The sequence below is a fragment of the Lagenorhynchus albirostris genome, chromosome 7 (genome assembly GCF_949774975.1).
Source record: "Lagenorhynchus albirostris chromosome 7, mLagAlb1.1, whole genome shotgun sequence".
NCBI classification, from domain to species: Eukaryota; Metazoa; Chordata; class Mammalia; order Artiodactyla; family Delphinidae; genus Lagenorhynchus; species Lagenorhynchus albirostris.
The window spans coordinates 70919143-70940396 of record NC_083101.1 but is presented as its reverse complement, the minus strand read 5'-3'; positions in this window follow the sequence as shown (position 1 = coordinate 70940396).

The following is a 21254-nucleotide window of genomic DNA, read 5'->3' as shown; positions in this document are numbered from 1 at the left end:
CTCTGCTGCTCATACAGTGCCTGATACATAATAAGTGTCTAATAAATATGAATAGAATAAAAAATAAAACTTTGGGCTCAGACCTTCCAAAATCTTCAGAAGTTTGAACTCTAAGCAGGAAATGTATGAACACTTGACTTAGTTGCCTTTTAGTGCTGGCGTCCTAGGCCCCTGGTTCTGTGACCAGATTTTTTTGCCTGGGTTTAGAATACTGACATAGTATTCTGAAGTCTCTTACCTTGGGCATTTCAACTTAGCTCCAAAGTGCTGGATTCCAGACTCTGTTTTCAAGAAACAGGAACCTAGAGTATCAACTGGTCTTCTCTCTTGCTTTCCCTGAAATTGACCTCTTATGTGCTATTATAATAACTGCTGTTCCTGCCTGCTTTAGATAACAAACACAGAATTGACCCCAAAGCTGCCAAAGTCCTCCTTGTCTGACTGAACTCTTGTCCTTATCATCTCTTATCCCTGTCTTTCCTCTCTAAATCTTCCTTCTTCTGTTTTGACCCTGATCATGGCATGACTGTGAGTATAAGGAAGGGGTTAATGTGACACATTTTTAAAAGCTAATCATTCCAACTCACAGTAGCCTCTCTATTAAGAGGCTCGTGCAAAACTCCTAGTACATTTGTCTCACTGGATACAATAAAACTCCACTTCAGCAATTAGGATTGCTTGCCTACTCTAATACAGATAGGAGCTAAATCTGCAACGTTTTCAGCACTGGGTGCTTTTAAACAACTTTTAGATACAATTGAGACCATTTATAGCATTGACAGTGGGTATGTCTTGAAGACTCTCCTCTGTAAACCTAATTTTACCACCTTCCTTAAAATCCATTGTCCATAAAGCATTTAAGAAAAGCTGCTGTGAGTTGCCTGGATATTTTCCAAGCTCTGGATACCATAGTTAGTCACATGGAATGTGGAATGGGCTAGACATCTTGGAATTGTTCTTCTTAAACTGGTGTAAGCTATTGACCCAATAGCTTTAATAATCATTATTTATTTAACAAGTTCCTGTGAGGAAAGCTATGCAGTTGTCTTGTGAAGTAGCTTCTTAAAAGGCTTTTATTTTGTCTGGATATGATAAGGATCATTACATGGTATGTCTAGCTGATGACTTAGTGCTCTTTCAGTGCATAGAAACTTCTATGGGAAAAAGAATTAGACAATAAGTACCAATGACTTAATACATGCCATGTTTCCAATTCAATTTTCTTTGATAAAAATCAAATAATCCTCAGGAACACAAATATTTATCTACAGTCATTGGACAGTCTGTTAAAATTGGCATTCTTGGTCCCTCCAAAACATTCATTTGTCCTTTATACGACCCACACATTGTCAAGAGGTTAATAATGTTGAAAAATTCCTGTGGTGTTCTCAGTTTTTGTGCTATCTGGCAGAGAAACATCAGAATCTTCAATTTTCTTTTCAACATAACATGTTCTTTATTCACAATCAATGCTCCTCTGTCTTAATCAACAAAATAGGAAACAGATTTTAAAATTCAAAAGCACTGTAAATTCATAGCATTTTTCCTTTGAAGTAAATGTTTTATAGGACTAGAATGAAACATGAAAAGAATTCATATGATCAGAAGGCTTAACAATTAAGAGCATAATAATCAGTCCTCAGTGGAATAGTTCAAGATTTTAAGGGCAAACAGGTATTATTAAAGAGTTTGGTAAAGTGATTTTTAAATGTGCTAGTTTTTATAGAATATATTTCAAAATATGATTCAACCCTAAATATAATTATTTACCACATTTCCTAGGTGCAAAGATTATTCTTTCCTACTTAGACATTGTTTTTAAGTATTAACATTTTACCTCGGTTCAGTTACCCTGGCACCAAGGTAAAATGTACCTGAAGAAAAAAAAGATAAGTTATCTACTTTAACAAAACCATAGCAGATAAACTCTTTTATTGACTATGTCAAGTACATGTTAAATGATAAAATATCATAGGACTAACTATAGAGGACACCTTCATACTCTCATACCTAACGTGCTTTCAAACAAGACTTGAAAAAAAAGGAAAATTTATAATTTTTTAGATATGGCAATTAAGATTAGTCACCAAAGTCAAAAGCATAGGCGTGTTTCATTTTCTTCAGTAAGTTTAAAGTGCTTAGAAAAAAATTACCACAGGAAGAAAACTTCTTAGATCAGAACCTCAGGAAAGAAAGTTAGAACCCAATTCTAATCCATCAGGGAGATGGAAGCCTCTATAAACAGTATATTATATAGATTCCCATTAGTCTGTATGATAAGAATGTTGCTACTAAAAGGTAAAGCAATAGACCACCATTTCTCTTAAAGTGACTTGTAGCCTAGAGATGTTTCCATTATGATCTCCTGTCCCCAACTTCTTTCTTGGACCTTGAATCCCCTCCACCTTTATCTAGCTTACCCTGACCACCCTTCCTCTCTACCACTATTTTCCCATCTCCTTTACCTCCTTCAAGTTGATCTTGCCCAGTGAGCCCATCCTGATTAACCCCAACCAGCCTTGTTCATGTCTATCCCACATAAGCACTACAGCTTCACTCTCATACACTGCTCCTCTACTCAAAGATATTTTTGCCTTGGATCTATATTCAGCAGTTACCATATGGGTGTGTGTGAGATCTGAGTTCTGAAGCTGTTCTGCCTGTGCTCAAATCCTAGCTCTGCCCTAACTACTGTGAGGCAGGTTAACTAACCCCATTAAGCCTCAGGGCCCCCATCTGTAAAGTGAGGATTATAACAGAATTTACCTAATAGGGATATTGTGAGGACAAAATGAGGTAATGTGAGTAAAGCACTCAATTCAGTGCTGGTAGAGAGTAAATACATAATAAGTACTGGTTATTATTATTATATTTATTATTTCACCAACACAAAGGCAGTTCTCTTCAGTGCAAAGGCAAAGTATTTTATATTATTTTGTATTATCCTGTAAGTATGGTGACTGCACTGTTTGAACTGAAATCTGGACAGATGATCCCGCAAATCATGTGCATTTAGTGGCAGAGGAATAGAAGCATTGAAATGAGAACAATACCAGTTGATTTAGGGTGGGAAAATCACTGTATGTATAAGTCTTGTGCTTTGCTTTTTTAATAGATTGAGTCCTCAGATAAGAGCATGCCAGGTCTACACAGGACTGACTTGTTTGGGGTGGGATTCAGAATTTACAGCAAGTTAGGACAAGTTGTTTTCCTTCCAGCTTGGGATGCATAAATATAGACACCTGTGTGGCATACTAGACTATTGCTCTTAAAGAAAACCTTATCTTCACTTCCCACAATTTGTTGTGAGGACAATATCAGGAGAAAAATCTTCCCAGTACCAGGGTGGGAGAGACCAGCAGACTAAACAGTGGGGAAATAGACTTACTATCACTTGAAAACTGAATCTGGAGGGAAAATGTTGGTAGAACTGGAAACCCTATTGACAAAGAAAATGGTCCAGAAGGGCTGTGGTGTCTAATGTCTTCAGTAATTGTGTGAAGACACACTTGACACTGATTGTTTTGGAAAATCCAAGCTTAACTCTTAGAATCTCATCTATTTAGTTGCAGCTTTGTCAATATTTGAAATCTGTGTTTATAGTATATAAGGACCAGGACCTTTTAAAACCCTGCCATTAAGGTAGCACGAGAGAGACAGGCAGACAGACAGGGACAGACAGGACAGAAAGAGAGACAGAGAGAGGCATGTAGCTGAAGGGAACAAGAAAACAGGGCCTGGTTGTAACAGCATGGCCTCCTGTGTTCTGTAAAGGGAATTGCCAGATAGACACACCCCCTAGACAATTATAAGTACAGCAGTACATTCCAAAGTTGAATACAAATGCTTTTTATTATCTTCTATCTTAGAATCCAGGCCTGTGTTCCCAAGCATTTTGGTGGATAATTGAAAAATAACAACATAACAAATTTCTTTCCTTGAGTCCCCATTTCTCTCAGGGCAGATGAGCTATAGTACCCAAGGCAGACACTCCATGTAGCCAAGGACAGTTGTGTCTCTCAGGTAATCCAGTGGTCTTATCCTGATGGTTGTGCCCTTTTACTGTCCTTCCCAACCTTGAATGAAGCCAATACACATGCACTCACGGGAACAGAATGGCTCAGTATGGTCTTTTGTTTTCACATTCCTAATCTTCATAGTCTTCACATTCTTCTCCTGACTTTGCTTTATTTTCAAGGTAAAATATTCATATCCCTATTGTATCTTATTTTGATAGCTGAGTTATTGCTATCTTTCACATTGTGCTTTTTAAAATGTCACTGCTAGTAACCAGTTAAGACTTGGTATTGGAAGGAAAAATATCCATCCTGTACTAGGGTGAGAACCAGGGGCTAAAAGGTGAAAGCATATGGTTTGTTATCTACTCACCACCAAATACAGACACACCATAATTTATGGCAGTATTATACAGAGCATAAAATTAGGGCAGACAATATTGGAGCCAGGGCTAGGTACCCAGTTTTTTCATTATGCTACTTTCTCTACTTTAGTGCATGCTTGAAAATCTCCATCATAAAAAACTTCAAAAATTTATGAGATCAGTGGGACAGTCTCAGAAAGGGGAAAAAAGTGATCTGAACGATACCCTCCGATTTCAGAGTACTCTAGGCAGCACTCCTATGCTTAGCAGAGCTCCTGTGTTCCTCCCTTCAACCTTGGGAAGCTCATGGGAGGAAGAAGGGTATTTATTTTTAGTGTGAGTTACTTCAGTGAGAGAGTGCCCAATTGTTTTGTTGAGGTGGTCCAGACATGAAAAGCTATATATTTGATTTTCAAACTAGATGGAGGCAGGGTAAAGTGTAAAGACTTTGGTGTCTGACAAACTAGAATAAAATCCTCCTATCCATACAATTTATGGGAAATTACTAATTTCTCAGACATTTTATCCCTTGTAAAGTGGAATTCATATCGGCCTCACAAAGTTATTATATGTAAAGTGTATACATCTGGCAAATAATAGATTCTTCATGTTTATTTCCTTCCTTCCTGCCATAGTTTCAGTTGCTTATCACATAACATATTTAAGAAACACCAAAGACTTTCTAGATATAACTTTGAAAACATTTTCAGTTCTCCAAACACCAGTAAGATCCAGGCATATCCAGTCACTGAGCATTATTAATAGAAGGGCTATTAATAGATGAGGAACCCATATCTTTAGAGAGATTCTTCACCAGATTGTGTGGTGTATTAGAAAGTACAATGAACTCTCTGTTAGGGACCTGAATTCTCATCTCCACTGTCTCATTAAGAAGCTGTTGCCTTGGAAAGGAACACCTAACCATCTCTTATCCTTAGAGAAGTTGTCAAAAGCATTTTTAAGTTCTCCATTTTCTAAAACATAAAGAATAATGGGTGCAGAGACTGACTAAAATATGTGAAATTAATAATTTGATATGTTACTGTATTAAATAGAGATTACTTTTCCTCAGATATGAAAACTTCCCTTATTAAAGTTTGACAAAGTAAAAGCACTATACAAATGTGAGTTTCCAACTCTAAATCAGTGGCCTTGGCCAGAAGCCACTGCAAATTGTCATGTTGTGTGATTATTATTGCTTTTAGTATGATGAAAGCAGCATCATGAATTTAATGCAATGCATTGAGCAGCTGCAAATTAACTAAAGTTCAGCACAGAGAATAATTAAGAGTGTGGGATCTCAGGTGTCAGCAACAGCAGGCCCCCGGCCTGGCCCTGCACCTTACCATAGCTTTGGCAAGTCATTTCACATTTCAGAACCTAAGTTGCCTTGTCTCTGAGATAAGACATATCTATATTTAAAAGTTGTAAAATGAGAAAATGCAGGTAAAATGTTCTTGGCATTTAGGAAGTGCTTAAGAGTCTATTTTCTTCATGAATTTCCACTTTTAGAAATATTATACCAGCCTCTTATCAATAACAATTTTTCTCAGAGTTAAAATTCAGACTTTTACTTTTCATGAGTCACTCATCATTGTGTGCGTGTGTGGGTAAATGTGTGTAAGAGAAAGATATAAAGATTACACATTTATATGGCTTTTAAAATGGCAAACTCTTAACAAAATAGCAAGAGGGCAGTATTCAGTATGGCTGAGTAGTCATGGAGGCAGCATGGGACTCAAGAACAGCCTAAAGAGATTTAAACATTAGGTAATTCTCAGTAGGAAACTTGCTTCCAACCAAAGTCACAGATGTCTCTAAAGCCCTTCCCGACACAGACCCAGTCACAGCCAACTTGTGCAGGCACATTGGTCAAGACAATTTGCAAATCATCCTTGAATAACAGGAATCACACCTCCAGCATATCACATATCTAGATAATTCCAAACTAAGATAAGAAATAGCCTGCACAACACAATACATGTAAGTACAGTTGAAGAGTCTGTATTTGAGAAGATACATTTGGAACAATTGCCAAAGGGGACAGAATTCTCCTAAGTGGAAAAATCAGCATTGATTAAAGAAAGTGACCCCTAAAACCTGGACAGTGCAGGATGTGACCCAGCACTCTGACACTGACACAGATCAGCAGGTGAATCAAAACCCAAATGACAGGAAGAAGCAAACACAAGCCCCGAACAACCCAGACCAAGCATTCCTCCGACCACACTTATCATCATCCTAGTGGAGTAAAACAAAGGCCAAGGTATTGTTAGTATCTAAAACAGTTTGTAGTGTATGCTAGCTTTGCTATACGTAAATTAAATGTGCAAATAAATATATTTTTTTCATTATTTAGGTTGAGTATTTCTCAAAGATGGCCAGTAGTTCTGTTAAGAAAAATCAGGCTACCACACAACATTTACGGAGAAACATGCCCGTGACAAAAGGTGAACAAGACAGGCCTTAATCCTCTTCAAGGGCACCACCTCTTATGCATACACTACAAGTACTGATTCTGGATATTAAAATTTTCAGGCCTCTCACCACAAGATGGGATTTAGAACAGTTATGTAACTTGACTATCTTTATTTAGGGGCTCAATATAATTGTTGGTGCTCCCAGAGCAGAACAGACACTAGGGCTTTATTGATTTAGGAAGAAAAGATTATGTTACTGTCTCCATGCGAAATTGAAAAAGTGAATTATCTACCTTCACACTTCATCTGTCTCATAAGGCTTCCTCCTTATTTTTTTCCTTCCTCATTTTTCTTCTTCCTTTTTATCCTCACAGTTTCTTTCCCCAAAAGCTATTCATCTTTTCCTCACCTCATGTCAACAAGGAAAGCATTTAACTGATGAGACTGGTTGCTCCAGTTTACTATGTGTTTTAAAGACAGACCATGGAATCCCCACAATGGAATCCATGCCAGAAAGACAACTCCACACCCACCCCCACCGCCTCATCCCTGGAGTGAGAAAACCCAGACATTTATCTGGACCTGCCACTGCCCTTGCCTGAGAAAGCACGAACCGCCGAGACAAGAGAGGAAATGCTGCAGACAATAGCAGAAGCTGCACAGTCCACACACGCTCAACTTTTCACCACACCCATTGGTGGAATTTGTTACCAGTAAACATGCATTGCTCTAAGCACCATTATTTATTACAGATGAAAGAGAAAAATCACCTGCATTTAAAGTCAGCTCAGCTCCAAATATGATACATGCGAAAATTGGATAGATTTGCTTCTCTAAACTAGAAAATAGAAAGGGTAGCACTTTTCCACCTACAGATGGCTTTTTTCCAAGTACCTTGAGCACAATTTCTGTCTTGAAACTCCAAGATGGACAATAATTTCAAATCATATTATAAAGTAATGAGGGGAGGGAACATGATGGAAAACCATGAAACACTGTTTGGAAATCCTAAAATCTCTAGAAATTACATGTTGTTACAAATGAAATTTTAGTGCTTGTGATTAACCTCACTAAGCAACAAGAGACGTTTAACATCTAACCTAGGTAAAATAATATTGCAAAGAATAATAAAGAGTAAGGAAAAAGAACAACATACCAGCCATACTCCACATGCTGAAGAGGTCTGCCCTGTCTTACCCTAGCCTGTCTCCCTGTTGGTGAAGTTGCTATAACTCAGAACTTCCAGAAATCTCTCAGGATCCTCTTCCTCCCTTCCATGGTGTCTCTCAACTCAGTCTGGTAGCTGTATATCTGTCTCTCTCTAGCTCCTGTCTAAGGATGAGCAGACCATTCAGTCTTCCCAGTTCTCAAACATAGTTCACATCTGGAGTCTGTGGGGCTCCCCTGGTTTCATGCTTTGCAGCTGATGGACCAAACTAATGCTCCTCCCTATCACTCTGGAACCTGATCCATTGCCTTATGCCTTCAGTTATTTGGAAGAAAGAGTCAAAACTTGACCTTCCTACTTATTCCTTACTTAACCTCTCTGAGCTTCAGTTTTCTCATCTACAAAATGGGATAGACCTTGCCATCCAGATGGTTATTAGGTTTAGAAATGCTTCATATAAAACACTTAGAGCAAGGTTTAAAACACACTAGGTACTCCATAAGTAATGATAGTGATAAAAAATAATAATTATTATACTACATTGGAAGTAAACAATGACATATTATGAAACAAATACTAACTCTTCAAACAAAAAGTTGTTCCCATATTGCAAAATATGTATTGAGCCAATAAAATTTATAGAGTCAGAAAATTTTTAAATTTTATATCTGATTTTACAAATATCCCATGAGGTAATATGATCAGCATTTTCCAAATGAGGAAACTGAGACATGAAAGTATTAAATAATTCACCCAAGGCTAACCAGTTGTAATGTCTTAACCCTTTTTTGAACCCAGTTCTCTCTGAGTCCATGCTCTTATTTCACCCTTCTATTCCCCTTAGATTGAGAAAGTTGCCTTTGTTTCAGTACTGGAGAAGTAGGCAAAAGCCTTCTGCTGTTGAAAGCCATCCCAATTTAGTTTGAAGTGCCCTAGAGAGAGTTTTCATAGTTCAACATCTCATTCAGTGAATCCACAATCTTTCCCCTCCAGAACCCACCCTTGTTAAAACCATGACAGGGTCACAATTGGTCTTTTGGCTCCTCCAACCTCCCTTCCTCACTGTATTTCTCTTCTCCGTCTCTACCCAAGATCCTCAGTGGACCTATGCAGAACACTAAATGCCTCCAAAGTTTCCCCCCAAAGCACAAAAGTGTCCCCCAATTCTTCCTTTCCTCTAAAATGATCTCCCATCTTCCCTCATTAAAGCTCTCATAAACTCAGCATCTCTGTACTTTACGAGCTGGGAGAGAGGGAGGCAATTTAATGCAACCAATTCATCCTTAAGATTTGCTATGTGACAATGTCCCAGGCACACTTCCTTTACTTTTAAAGAAAACATTTAGCCCCAAAAGGCTAATAATTGGTCAAGTGTCCAAAAATAAAAAATTTTTTGTTTGTTTAGTTTTTAAGTAAAAGAGATCAGACAGTGTGAAAGATTTAACACAAAATGTCATTCTTCTAGGCTAATATTTCACCTTCAAATAAAAAGCTCTGACACTTCTTCACATTCTGGTTTGATCACTGTTTTCACTACTTCCCAGAACTCACACCTTCCTCCCCACCAAAGTATAACCAAAGAACAAGAATCAAAAGTTTATTTCACCACTTTTGGAAGAAGATCAAATCTTGTTTTCAGCCACACCTTAGTCAATACATTCCTTTGCTGTATATTTTATCTTTTAAATGTGTTTTTATTATTTTGAAAAGAATACATGCATGTGATAAAAAAATTAAACATACAAGACAGTATACTGTAAAAAGTTATTTTCTCACCTATAATAGACCTCTTATCTTATTCCCCCAATGTAAGTACCATCACATTTTCTTATGTACCCTTCCAGATATTTATCATGAATATGTACATACATGTATGTAGTTTTTCCTAAATTGAGAAACATAAACAGTTTTTTACTTGGCTTTTTTATTTAAAAACATGTTTTATAGACCTGCATCTATAAACGATTTTATTCTTTCAATTGTTGTATATTATTCTATTCTTCAGATATACCGTACTTTATTGACCAGTTTCCCTATTGATGGACATTGGGTTTGTTCTTAATATTTTCTTATTACAAACAATACTGCAATGAACATAGTTTGCATATATGTTTGTATATATTTGTGAACATATCTATAGGCTCAGATCATCATTGTTCAATAGAACAGTAAGTGTATTTTGAATTTTGATATTCTCAACTTATCCTCCCGAAGTTTTTCCAGTATACACTTCCTCCAGTGAGTGTATAAATGTGACTGCTTTTTCATACCTTCACCAACACAGTATTTACCATAGATCTTCCTTACCTCTGGGTGTGGAACTGTTGATCATGTGCTCAGTGTGAGGAGCAACAGTGACCATAAATGTATCTTAAACAAGTTGGAATATGAAGTGGATTTGGTTAGTTTTCATTTTATAAATATTTTAACAATTAGACATTTAAATGTATCCTTCAAACTAGCATCTTGGAAAACCATTCTCTTATGCTAAGGATACTACCAATATTCCAAATATCTTTGCAGCTCTTCTTTGCGTATGGTCTCCATAGTCAGCACCACATTAATTTTTACCTCTTCAGTGGTAACAGTCAGTCTTTTAATGATAGATTTGATTTTTCTAATAACCAGAGGCTTTCACAGCCAGTCCTCTGGGAAATAAAATTGGTTATCAAGCAAGCTAAAACATTTTTGGTTAAAAATGAAGTATACCTTAAAATTGTGTGTGTGTGTGTGTGTGTTGTGTGTATGTGACAGAGAGAGACAGACAGAGAGAGAGACAGAGAGAGAGAGAAAGTGGGTCCAAAGGATGTTTCCAGTGAAGAGTTTAAATATATTTTATGCCAATATATGTGAAAAGTTTCCCAAGGTCACAGCTCTGAAGGACAATTTGCATTTGGATGCAGACATTGTGGTGTGTTTGCTTTAAAAGATTATTTTATAGCTACCACTCATAAACCTGGTGATTGTAAAACGCCTCACTCTACCTACCTTGGAGGCAGACCACATTTGTGGTGTAAATAATGGTGTCAGGTTTTAACTCACCTAAGACCACTTCTGGTCCTAACACGCCTAGACTCCACTCTGTACCCAAGTAGCCAGGACCTCTTCTATTCCCACATAACAAGTATGACTTCTAACTTACACAGAAAAATAAAAGAGAAAAGTATCCTTTTGTTTCAAAAGAATAATGATTGGGCTTCCCTGGTGGTGCAGTGGTTGAGAGTCCGCCTGCCGATGCAGGGGACACGGGTTCGTGCCCCGGTCTGGGAAGATCCCACATGCCGCGGAGTGGCTGGGCCCGTGAGCCATGGCCGCTGAGCCTGTGCGTCCGGAGCCTGTGCTCCGCAACGGGAGAAGCCACGGCAGTGAGAGGCCCGTGTACTGCCAAAAAAAAAAAAAAAAAAGAATAATGATTGTTAAAGGATAAGAAGTTACTTAAAAAATAACATAGCTTAAAAGATACAAATAAGCATAATATTTGTTGGTGGACATTTTTGTTTGTTATAAGGGCTTTAAAATTAAAGAGGCAGAGGCCACGCTCTATCTTGATTCCACATCTGCAACTTGCCAAGATGACAATACCCGGGCTGCTCTGTCCCCAGCAGCCCTGCTTTGTCATGATTCAGTTCCAACTGACTTAACTGTCCCCTTTGTCACTTTCCAGTTATACTCCCCAAATCTGCTATTTGCTGTTTTAAAAGCTCCTAATCTCCTACAGCATAGTATTGTATACCTACTACCTCTATGTTTTGTCTACTCATTCCCTTCTTAATCCCATAAAAGGTGGAATTGTGGTTTCCTAAAAAAAGATTAGACTTTAAATCAGAGATAGATTCAAATCTTGGCATTTAGTTGTGACCTCGGTAAATGTAATTAACCTTCCTAAGCGTTCCCAAATTAAAAAAAAAAAATGTATTGTAGGTTGTTCTAAATTATTTAATATATGTTCATTAAATATGGAAAAAAATGATTATACAAGGCAAGTGTTTGAGTTTGGTGTAGTTTTGTATGCTTATGATACATATATATTTTATAAAATGGGAACATAATACAATATTTATTGTTCTGCAATTTGGTTTGTCTCCCTTTACAATGTTACCAGTAATCCAGCCTCTGTTTACACATCTATCTACTGACATGATGGCAAAAGTAGTCCTTTTTGTCGTTGTTGCTGTTATACTGTATTGTAGTTGATATTGGAAGGTCCTTCTCCATTTTGCTTTTAAAACTTCCACCCTCCACTTGCATACATTTGCCCTACTTCTGTCCTCTAGAACAGCACAGATAATCTAATCCCCTTGCCACATGACAACCATAAGACATTAAAAGTAAGCCTTCATATCTCGCTGACTCTTTTCTTCTCCAACCTAAGCAGGCTTGGGTTTGGGGGATTTTTTTTATCCATTTCTAATCTGACATTACTTCTGGGTCCTTGGTCATCCTAACAATAGCACATGCCCACTCTTTAGCCTCTCCCAGCTCTTGAGGCCTCCTTCAGCCCCATCTCTCACCTGAAACCCTTACCTGCTCCATGCAAATTCATCTCTCTTCCCCAACTTCTACTGGACCTTACTCTGTTTTCGTTTCTCTCCTCAGCTAGATTGTAGAAGACATGTCTTATAATTCTTTTGGAACAAACCTCCTACCCACTCTTCATCTCTGCCATCATCAGCCTCATAGGAGAGTATCTCAAAGCTATCTTTAACTTAGTTTGGTTGACGTTAGCAGCTGTTTCCTCTTTTTATGTAACCAATACATTTTGTGCATTGTTTTAATCTTTAAAACATTCTCAAAAGTTAAGTAATAAATCAGAATGTGTTATGGAGTGAAAAAAGAATCAAACGGAATTCCCTGGTGGTCCAGTGGTTAGGACTCTACGCTTCCATTGCAGGGGGCACGGGTTCGATTCCTGGTCAGGGAACTAAGATCCCATAAGCAAAAAAAAAAAAAAATCAAACATAAAAGAGAACTGTATTCATCATCTGTGACCATTTTTATTTTTAAGTGTGTATGTGTATAGCATAGTTGTAAAAATGATTACCCTGGAGTCAGACTGCTAAGGTTCAAATCCCAGCCACTTAAGTGTGGGACCTCTCTGTGCTTCTGCTTCTTCATCTGTAAGATGGGATAATAGTAACTACCTCATAAGGTTGTTATGACGATTACCAGTTACCAGAGTTACTGATGATACATGTAAAGTGTCTAGATCAGAAGATGGAACAACGCAAGCACTATGTTTGCTACAATCAGAATGAGGATGAGGATGATATATATGCTTGGGAAAATCACATTTTGTCTTTCTAGATCTCAATTTCCTAACCTGTAGAATGAGAAGGAAAAGGGATAAGTGCTGACAATAGTGATAGTAATACCATGCAATCCTAGAGCCCTCGACATCTTACAAAACACTGTCATACACAGTAGTTCATTGGGAAACACTCCTTAGTATCTCCCATGCTCTCAGCGAACCTGATTTGCTGGAACAGCTGACCAATGTGCTGCAAAGTACAAATACTGACTCTGGCCTCTGGCTGCCATTTAGCAGAAAGCTTCAAAGTTCCCAAATCGCTTATGCCTCCTCCAGGAGGCTTGCTGGCTTGCTATTGGTAAAATAATTTAGGCCTGTAAAGCTGGGCTCCCAAATGGCACTAAGAGACTGGGAAGAAAAAGACAGGGAAAGAATAAAACAAAGACATTCATATTTGTTGAACACCTACAATACAGATCAGTATAATGTCAGTCTCATTGAGTCCTCACTACTACTTAAGGGAAAGGTTTTATTGCTCATATTTCTGAGATAATTTCCTCATAAAGTTCAATACTAGTGCCAAGGTCATAAAGCAAACTTTCAACCAGTATTTGAATGAAAGTCTGACTGAGCCCAAAGCTTGAGCTCATGCTAAAGTTCATGCTGCCTCACTGAGACTTGCAATCTACTGGGATTGAGATATCAGGTATCATTTTAATTTTTCTGCTAAATCTCAAGCCCACTAAAAAGCTCTGCTTGATAAAGGTCCCAAGAACATGATGAGGTCAGGGAATTTATTTTATTATGAACAACTAGCCTGAAGATGGCGCTGTCTTTCAATCATGACTGACCCAGTCTGGCACCCATCATGAAAGCTTCAGTGCAAAAATGGCACTGTATTTTGAAGGCACCCTGAGATACCTGTACCTTACAAATCCACCTGTTAAGTGACCAAGACAGCTATTGAGCAATGATATTTCTTCCATATTTACAGTAGAACAGAGAACAAACACATCTGAAGAATGATCACTGTATAATAAATATTGTCAGCAAATAAACTCATGACACTTTTTTTGTCCTTGTTCTTCCTCATTTATTTCCCACCAACGTACTTCTTTGCTACCATGATTTGATGGGTGATAACCTGAGGGCACATGAGAGTGAAGTCAGCATAATATACACCTGCTGAAAAGTCTTGAGTCATTAGCTGGGATTTGCGGGCCTGTTCAAAAGAAGTAGCATAAAAATGAGGGAGCAATGAAGCCATGGTCTTGAAATCCCAGAGACTTCATTGTGTTTGGCAAACCCTATTAAATTAAAATACTTGGCCTTGAGTAAGCAAAATTACAATTACATGTTAAGATACATCTACATTATCTTCATTGTCATTTTAACAGACAATTGCTATATTCCAGGCAGGGTGCACTATATATTTTGCACTTGGGCCTCACAATAATCCTATGAGGTAGGCACAATTATTTTGCCCATATTTAATGAAGAAACTGAGGCACAGAAATGTTATGTAACTTTCCCATTATCACAGAGTGAAACAATGGTAGCCTAAGGATTCATACCCCAGCAGCCTGACTCCAATGCCCACACTTTCTCAAAGTAAGTTACTGATTAGGATGGTCACATATGCCCATAAACAGGAACTGTTTAGGTTAATAGTTTTCATGAGATTTCCCAATCCACTTAATTCTGTACTAAGCACTTGGTGTGAAGAAAATGAACACAACAATCTGTATATGCTAAGAAAGCCAAAGCCACCGTGACCACATGAATTTCCTCAGTGAGGTCACTTGCCTGTTGGATTACAGACCACACTTGAGTTGGAATTACACTGATAAATTTAGTATGGCTGGAGCTACCTTGTGGTGAATATACTTAAGGGATTACATTATATTATTACTACTGCTTTTCCTCTAAGTCTCTGACAATGAGACATATAGCTGCTAGAAAGGGAAGATGAGGGGAAAACTGTCAGCCTATGGAACAACTTGTCACTGATTTGTTTCAGAGCCTAGAATGCACACACCTTCCTCTCCTCTTTTCTCCACAAAGGTCCTTCTTCCAGAAAGTTCCTCTTCCCAAAGCCAAGGACGGATAAGGAATGAGGACAGAACAGCAGGTGCCTTGTTGTCTCAAGTGGCTTTTTGACATTGCTAAGATTTTTCAGATGGGTAGCACCCATTTAACTTGTTATGCCCCTCATAGCAATAATCTTCTTTAGGTACTTTCTGCCTGTTGAGAGGGAGTGGGGTGGGGTGAAGTAGCGAACATGCCATAATATGTCGGGCACTTCTCTCTATCTACCTCTCTCTCTCTTTCTCTCTCTCTCTCTCTCTCTCCATCCACCTTCCATCCCTGATTTTCAAGTTTAATGTGCCTCAGCCTATGTCAGACAAGGGATGACCCCATTCCAGGAGCTGATTGAAGGTGGCCATGAGATAACGACTGAAAGGCAAAGGGGAAAGAACAGCTCATGATGAGCGAGCTAGGAGACCCCACCCTGGGCAACTCTCCCCTGTGTTATAAAATGTCTACCAAGGAGCCATGATGAATGGAAGATGGCACATCCCTAGGAGTCAGAAGGTCCGGATCTCACCCCTTGGTTTGGGGCAAACTCCTTCTCCTGCGAGGCCCCACTGTCTCTCTGTTATAAGGTGTCACCAGAGGATTGGGAGAAACTGATGAGATCTTATACAGGCAGAGATGCTCTCAGTCACTCTAGGAGCCTGTGTCAAATGCTAGTTGTGAGTTTATTTTTCAGAGCCTGGCCTTGTCTCTCACTCTAACCAGGAGCTTGTCCCTGATCCTTGAGCCTCTCCCCAAGACCAGGAGAAGTAAAACTCGGTTACTACCTTGGGTGTGACCCCGGTCAGGCTTATTAATAAACAACACTTCCTGTTTCTCTACAGTGAGAAAGGAGGAGGGAAGCAAGGTCTGAGGAGAGTGGCAGGGGCCACACCAAGCAAGGACCTCAACAGGGACAGAAAGAACTCACTCAAGCTGAGTCAGTCCATGTTTTTTCCTGTTAAATGATTCACATGCCAAGGCAAATGGGTCTGAGATGTGCAAACTCTACTCTGCCTTTCATGAGTTTCCAAATGAGTTGGTGATTTTTGTTTTTGTTTTTCCTATTTCACTTCTCTTTCCCTGGAAATATGATTGCAGTGTTTTCCATTTCAGGTTAAAGTTCACACCCCCCCTTATTTAATACCCTGGGGAGGAGGGGTGATCATATCAAAGAAACATCGTGCTGATACTCTTGACTTTGAATCTATTTAAGTGGCCGTTTTAGATGTTATTCAGATTCCTCAAACTTCCTTGTGATTTTTGACTCAAGTAGGTTAAATTATAAATAAACAAAATTTCCTAACATATTATATACAATGAAGTCTGAGCTCCTTAGAAATCAAGCTCTAGATATGTGAATTTTCCATGTATCTTAAAAGGCTTACTGTTGTAAACATCCTAGACTTTTTTCAATTCTTTTGAATGTGAATTCCTTTTGAAATGTATAGCATTTTTCTCCATAATAAAATTTAACTTTTTATTCATTATTAAAAGTCATCTTTACATCCTTTAAACATTGCTAGCTACCATTTCATCCTCCTCTCACATTGAAGTGAGGTCAATTTTAGTTGAGACCCTTCTTCCATGTTCTGCTTAATCTTCATGCATAGCCACAGCCATAATATCCTTTTTAGCCAAGTAATTCAGGAAGAGATGGTTTTACTCTTTGGGTAATCTGGACGGTGATAACATTCCCCAGCTAAGAGCTTCCAGTAAATTCTCACTGTAGTTAGAGTATTAGCCAAACTCCTTTGCATGACCTACAGAGCTCTGTGTGGCCAAGCCCCTGCCTGTCTCTACAATCAATCTCCCCTTCATCCACCGTGATCCACACACACCCTTCCTCTCTGTTCCTCCACAGGGCCAAGTTGGCTCCAGTTCTCTGCCCTTGCCATTGCTACTTCCTGAAAGATTCTTCCCTCATCTTCATCTGACTGCCTCCTCTTGCTTAGTTTTGTCTAAGGTCAAATGTCACTTTCTCAGAGAAGCCATTACTGTGTCCCACACCAAGGAGGCTGGAACCCTTTCCTGCTTTATTTTCATCCCATCAGTTAAAGATATTGGAATGCTTTAACTTATTTTCTTATTTATTAGTTTTTATCAATATTTGTTCTCTGTCAGGTTTGTTATGTTCCGTGAGAAGAAGCCCTTTATCTGCCTTGTTCACTGCTATATCACAGTTTCCAGAACAGCTGCCAGCACATAGGAGGCACTCAATAAATACTATTGAAGGAATAAATTCTGGCTCATCTCCACACCTACTTATAGCTCATTTCCATCTATCATGGGTGTTTTGGCTGCCTTGAGTCTTGTTGCACATTGGGTAATCTGGACTGAATTATCAATTACAGTGATATCCTCAGATGGCTGTCCAAACAGTAGGAAACTGTTATTGTCCAATGTCATTTGATCCAATTTTGGAAAGAGACAAGAGAGCTAAGAGAATGTTGAGGACACACTCTAATTTCTTGGGTAGGTCTTTTCAAACTTTTCCAATAAGATATAACTAATAGCTTAGGATAGTGAATAATAATATGTAGAGGAAGATCTAAACAGGAGTATAAAGTGGCTCCTAAGGACAATATATCTTTGAAGTCTCACAATTTATTTTTAAAATCTAGATGAATTTCACATTCTAATCCATTAGTATATATCTGGGTTTGATTTAATATAAAAGAAATTTCCCATCAAATTACTGAAAAAAAAAAAGTACCCTTCAAGAAGATGCGTCCTGCTTACGCTGGAAAACAATCAAGAATCCCCAAGTACAAATGGTCCAAGCTGATAATCATCTATAGAAATGATTCTGGAGAAGCCCTGAAGGGAGCATAGTCCACACCCACCCCTTGCTGGCCCGCCCACCTGTCCCCACCTTTGTTCCAGAAAGCAAAAGCTCTGGAACAAAGACACCTAAGTGAACTGGGAGTTCTAGGAGATATGTTTTGAGAAGGAAGAAGGGATAAAAGTTCTAACTTTCTGTATCACTCTCTTTTCAGACATTTCTCTTAAATCATTGCACTGCTCTCTTTCTTACCATGTCCTTGGTGAGATAAGAGGTTCAAGTCCCTCTCACTCTTGAGAAGAGAGACCCTAGAGTGACCATTTAACCCAGTTTTCTCAGGACCATCCTGGTTATGATGGTTGTCCTGGCAATGTTAGTAGTGCTCCCTTTCATTTGTACAGTATATGGTCACTCTAAGGGACACCTTCCCTGCTCTTCCTTCCACTAAAAAGGACAGGAAGGAACCAAACTAAAGCAGTCATAGACAACATGATGTAAGTCTTTTTCCAGGCCAATGTCAGGCCACCAAGGAAAAGGAGTCCTTGTGACTCAGATCAGTTGTCCCTTTTATCCATTAAGGAAATCCTGAAAGCATTTGGGGTCCAAACCCAGGTTCATAGTAATGAAAATTTTTTCTCTGATGTATTTGTGCAGTTAGGAATCTATAATCACTACTGGTTGCTCATCAAGGGTTGGAGGTTCAGGATCCAGGCCATCGTGCATGCCTTACAATAATAATATTTATAAGGAGAAGACAGAAGAAGCAACCAGGATGATAAGGGTGAATTGGGTTAGTTAGTAAAAGTATTTTTAAATAAAGTAAAATGTGATGAATGGAAAGTATTCAGTCAGAGATGCTGCATGAATTTGAAAAAATCAGCCTTTCAATGACCTAGCATTTGAAGGGATGAAAGAGGAGAACCTTATCCCATGAATGTACTAGAAAACAGATTGCTGGGATAGTAGTTTTGGTGGCCACTGCGGGAAGCAGAGTAGACTGATGGTCCCAGATGCTGCCCTCTGAAATTCATCACCCATTTGTGCTGAGGCCATGCTTTCTGTGGCTGCTCCCAGCCATGACTAAGCACAGCAGGGCTGCTAAGGCAGGCCCATTCCTGGAAGATGCAGGATTCCTCTGACGGGCACCTTTAGCTTAAGGACTCCCAATTAGCCTTGCCAAAACTTTCTCTGAATTGAAATCTTAAGGCCTTTCTTCCTTGACTTCCCTCCCTCTCTCCTTCACAGAGATCAGTCCTGCATTGTGGTCAGTCAGCCCTCCCAGTCTCTTCCAGCTCCCACTCCATTTTCTCCCACAAGGTCTCCTTCAGCAAATCTCTTGCAAATCTAATCTCATCTTAGCACCTGCTTCTCAGAGGACTGGATGGTGGGGGTGGAGATAAGAATAATCAGGGTCTGAAGTTATTCATTTGCATATCTGATGCTACATTAAGGCTAAAAGCCAATTTGAGAATTTGAAGAGATTTCATTGCTTTTCGGCAACATGGATAGTGTAGTTGATATATTTGGACTGGAGCCCTTTTAAAATAACTACTTTTTTTTTTTTTGACTTTGGAATGTCTTGCTTGTTATGTTTGTGATTATAAGGTTTGCATAATTAGAAAACATAAATCAGAAAGTTAATTCTTTGTGTCAGATATTAAATTTTTCAGCTCATAGGAATGTATTTATTATAAAAAGCAATATCTTACATATTCATATTCCTTCGAAGTCTACAAGTGTATGGAATTTTGTATCCCCAATGAGATACAGTAATGTTTGTTTAACTGAATTGAAAATTGTTTGGCATACTCCCTTACATTTAAACCTAACATATATCCTATGAGATAAGGAGGGCAGATAATATTAAAACTCACTTTTATCAAAGATGAAACTGAGGCTCAGGGGAGTTAAATAGCTACTACATGGTAAAGTCCAACCCAGAAACCAGGTATTAGTAGACAGAATTTCTGGGAATGACTGCTAAGATTCCACACTCTAATTCTTACAATGTGTGGATGTGATGAGACATTACTCATTCCCATGATTGTGCTGTGTTATATGGCATGGTTGACCTTAAAAAAAGATTATCCAGGTGGACCTAATCTAGTCATATGCACCCTTACAAACCTCTCCTGCTGATGATAGAAGAGAAATCAGAGAGATGGCAGAATGTGGAAGTCAAAGAGATTCAAAGTGTGAGAAGCATTCAGTGTGCTCTTGCTTGCTTGAAGGTGGCAGGGGCCATGTGGAAGGCATGAGGAGGAAATGAATTCTGCCTACAACAAGTGAGATTAGAAGGGGATCCAGCAACCTGAGCTGAAACCTTGATTTTGACCTGTGAGACTCTAAGCAGAGAACTCAGCTGAGCCACACTGTGCCCAGACTTATGACCCACAAACTGTGAAATAATAAATGGGCATTATTTTAAACCACTAAGTTCATAGTGATTTTTTATACAACAGAAAACTAATACATGAGTTTTCTGATTCCATATTTTACACCACCCTTACTGTTAATCAATCCTAATAGAAATAAATAATAGTAAACTGGAAAAGTACAGTACCAACCTTCTAGTTTTGCAAATTTAATTTTGATTAGAAATTTAGCTTTTTTAGATTTATTTTAAGCCTGACCTCAGGTCCTTTGGTTCTGAGTCTATGGGCTTGAACTCATTTTCAAGAAGACAGAACATCCATTTCCTCATGTTGATTGTTTACTTGAAAATATTTCATGTAGATTATAAATAAAACAATCCCAAAAGAAAATATTGTAAGATCAAATTTGCTGTCATAGTTTGGGAACATATTTAAACTCTCTTTATAAAATACTGAAAATATCATGGGGATTGTTTGAACTAGTGAAGAACTATTATTTTATCTGTCCAATGTACCTCTTTCTGTAAACTTCACTCCCATCCTTTTGGAAATACTCTTCCCCCAGTCAAACCAATTGGTTCTGAGAAAATGTCCATGTTCTTATATAACTCCATCCCCCCTGCCCCAGAGAACAGTAAATTGGTCTAGAAAGGGACAAAATCTCCCAGTTGAGGTAACAAAATCTCCCTTTTCACCAGAGAAAGTGTAATTTAATCCATCACCCATAGTAGAAGTTTCAGGATCTAGAACTCAGGAAGTGTTTCAGCAGTGTTGACAGCAGTGTTTCTTGCCATGTAGAAG